Here is a 3,645-nt window from a genome sequence, read left to right as displayed (position 1 = left end):
TTGGTGTAAGGGTCCAAGCTGAGTTGAGAATTTCATGATTTGATAAATTTCCCCTCCACCTAATGAGGGTATTGAAGATGCTTCCTCTGTCCCTGTCAGATTGTTGAAAGATTTAGCATATATGTCCCATAACCAGGAGGTGAAATAGCAGTTGTTAAGAAGTTGTTCCATCGTTTCTTCTTGCTCTCCACAAAGAAGGCACCTAGAAAACCCTAGAACACCTCTCTTCCTAATGTTGTCCCAAGTTAGTATTTTCTTATGGTAAACCAACCACATGAAGATTTTGATTTTCATCCACCCCTAGTGCCTCCAAAGTTTCTACCAGATTTTATCCAGAACCTAGGGATTCAGCTCCGGGAGAATGCCTTTGGCTTCTTTGATATTAAAGGTGCCCTCTTGATTGTCGCCCCATCTTAGTTGATCTTGCCCTTTAGAAACTAATATCTTCCTTTGTTCCACCATTTTTTTAGCTCCTCTGCTTTATTTTTCAAGTGGATATTATTACTGCAATCAATATTCTTCAAGATTCTCCATTTCCCCATTAGCTAAGTGTTATCCGAGAAGTCCATTACTTTAATTAAGCCTTGTGAATCTGTTTCCTGTTTAAGATCAAGGAAGTTCTCTTTTAACATTAGTGGTTCCTGTTTCCACTTGTCTTCCCAAAAGAGGGCTTCATTCCCTTCTTTGATTTCCCAAAAACTATTTTCTTGAACTAATCTTTTGTTTTCCCTGGCTTTGTTCCAGATGTGTGAGCCCTTAATGTTCCCTGACATTCTTATGAGATCGTTAGTTTGCCAGGATATGGCATATTTTTCTTTCCAAATATTAGCCCATAGAGTCGTTGGATTATGAACCTAGCGCCACCAAATTTTGGCCCCTAAAGCCTTGCTAAGTATTTCCTGATCATCCAAGCCAAGCCCTCCATGGTCTTTGGGTCTGCAAAGTTTCTCCCAAGACACTAAAGCCCATTTCTTCTTATTCTCCTCCTTTCCCCAAAGGAAGTTTCTTTGAATATTTCTCAATTGCTGAAGGACTCCTTTCGGAGCTGGGAGGGTAGATAACATGAAAATAGGAATGGCTTGCAAAACATCTTTAGTGAGAACCAACCTACTTGCAATATTTAGAGATCTGAAGGTCCATTTGCTGACTTTGTCCTGCAACTTATTTATCAAGGGTTCCCAAATGCTTTTGAGCACTGGTTTATCTGTTAGAGGGATTCCCAAATATTTTGAGGGAAGGGAATCCCTTTTAAAACCAAGAATTATAGAAATATTCCTTTGAACTACCAAATTGGTGTTAAAGAAAAAGATTTTTGATTTACAATGGTTTACTTCCATACCAGTGGCCATGGCAAAAGTGTTCAGAATTGTTTATAAGTTGTTGGCTCTTTGACAGTAGGGATTCCTTGAAGCATTGTGTCATCTACAAATTGTTGATGGGTAAGAGCTTGACCATTCTTAGAAAGAAGAAGGCCTTTAATCTTGCCTGCAACTTTAGCTTGCTTGATGGACCTGCCTAGTCCTTCCATCATAAGAATGAAAAGAAAAGGAGAGAGTGGGTCTCCCTGTCTGAGGCCTCTGGAAGGACTGAAAACCTTAGATGGAGATCCATTTACCAAAATAGAGAAGCTGGAGGAGGTGACCAGGGCCATTACTGTTGTGGGGAAAAGTATCCAACACGGAATGACCCTATCCCACTCTAAGGGTGATAGTTCCTTAGCAACAGCTGAAGAAAAGCTATCTAAAGTTACTTCTTTATGACATGCAAGAGATGAAAGGAAGAGATCCACTTACCGATGTCTTGCGCAAATGGTCGATCCAATCTCCTCTATTTGCCGCTTGCTCCCAGCTCCAAGTCTTCTCACGGGCCCAGCTTTTTTTTTTAAAATGGAAAATAGGAAAAAAAAAAGTAATATAAGTATGATGATAACTTAAAAGATTAAATTAAAATTAAATTAATATTTATATTAACAAATTGAAAAAGTAATAAAAAGTTTGATATAAATATGAAATAAAGTAATCCTAATTAAAAAATTCTAATTTATTTCTTAATTTTATTTTTATTTTTTAATATAATGGAAATGTATAATTTTTTCATTAAGAAACTAAAAAATGATTGATATTATAATTTAGTAGGAAAGATATATGATATTCATTACCTGTTTAATTTTTTCACACGCATTATATAAGAAAAGCATACTATATAAGAAAAAAATAAAATAATATATTTAATAAAAAAGATGGATATTTTTTATTGCATTGAAGCTTATATGTTATTAAAGGTATAAGATTATATGTTATTAAAGGTATAAGAGAGATTTATAATTTATTTAATATTGATAGATAACATTCATATATATAATTTGAATTATAAATAAAACACATAAATATTTCAATTTCAAAGTTGTGATTAAAATTTTTTATTACTATGTTGCTTAGAATAAACTATATGTATAATTTATTTCCTATTTGGTATGAAATTGACACATGATTCACATGCACATATATATATATATATATATAAACAACCAACATAGATTTATGTTAATGTGAGATCTATCCATTTCAAAGAGATCTCTTTGGGTGCAATTTTTTTTTCAATTTTTACACACTAAAAAATATTTTAAATGAAAATGAAAAAAGCTTTTATTTTTTAAAAATTACACAACATATTTCTTAAAAAATAAAAAAGATTATTTAATTAAAAATTCAAAATGTAAAAGGATAATAATAAGATAATTGGTTATAAATTTTTTTTATCTAAAATTATAAGAATAATTACCTAAACATATTTTTTAAGAAAAATTATATTTTTATTTTTTTATTCTAAAAAAATCTAAAAACTAGCTTGACATATAATTATTTCCTCTAACAAATCACAATCTAGATAATTTGGACTTGGAATCTTTCAATTTTCTAAAACTAATATTAAATTACCCCTACAACAATAAACACTTTTATTAAAAAAGAGTTAAATAATTTAAATTTTAACAAATAAAATAAAAATTTACACGGTCAAAGATAAAAATATAAAACTATTAAATTTAAATAATAATAATATAAAATTAATAATAAATTCTCACCCTAAAATTATAAAAAAATCACTCATTGGTTTACTTTGCGGATACTCCATGCAAGAGGGAATGAAAAAAGGAAAAAGCCCCGTTCATACTTTTTGGGGATAGTCAATTCAAAGAGTGAAAAAAAAGGAAAAAGCCCGTTCATACTTACCCTAAAAGATTAAGACAGCTAATCAATTTTGTTTGTCTAATAGTGTCTAAAATTGCTCTTTATTTTGTTTTACATCAAACAATATTAAATTGGAATAATTTAAGGTTGAAAATAATAAATTGAAAATAAGTTAATTTTCAATTACAAAATCTAATAATTAAAAATTAAAAAATTGTTATTTTAAAAATATTAGTATATAAATAGATGCTTTAATTTTGATTTTTCTTAAAATAATTTTATATCAATTTTCTTATTTGAATGATAATTTAACCTAAAAAATATATTTCATACCTAAATAACCTACTTTAATACATCATCATCTTAAATAAATGGCGCATTGAGTAAAATTTATATAATTCGTCTTAATCGTTCGGTACCGACGCAAACTCCCGCAAGATGAATGATCTCCACTTGA

This window comes from Pinus tabuliformis, chromosome J (assembly GCF_031772625.1).
Source record: "Pinus tabuliformis cultivar Carrire ecotype Pingquan chromosome J, CPIR1, whole genome shotgun sequence".
Classification (NCBI taxonomy): domain Eukaryota; kingdom Viridiplantae; phylum Streptophyta; class Pinopsida; order Pinales; family Pinaceae; genus Pinus; species Pinus tabuliformis.
Note: the sequence above shows the minus strand (reverse complement) of the source record.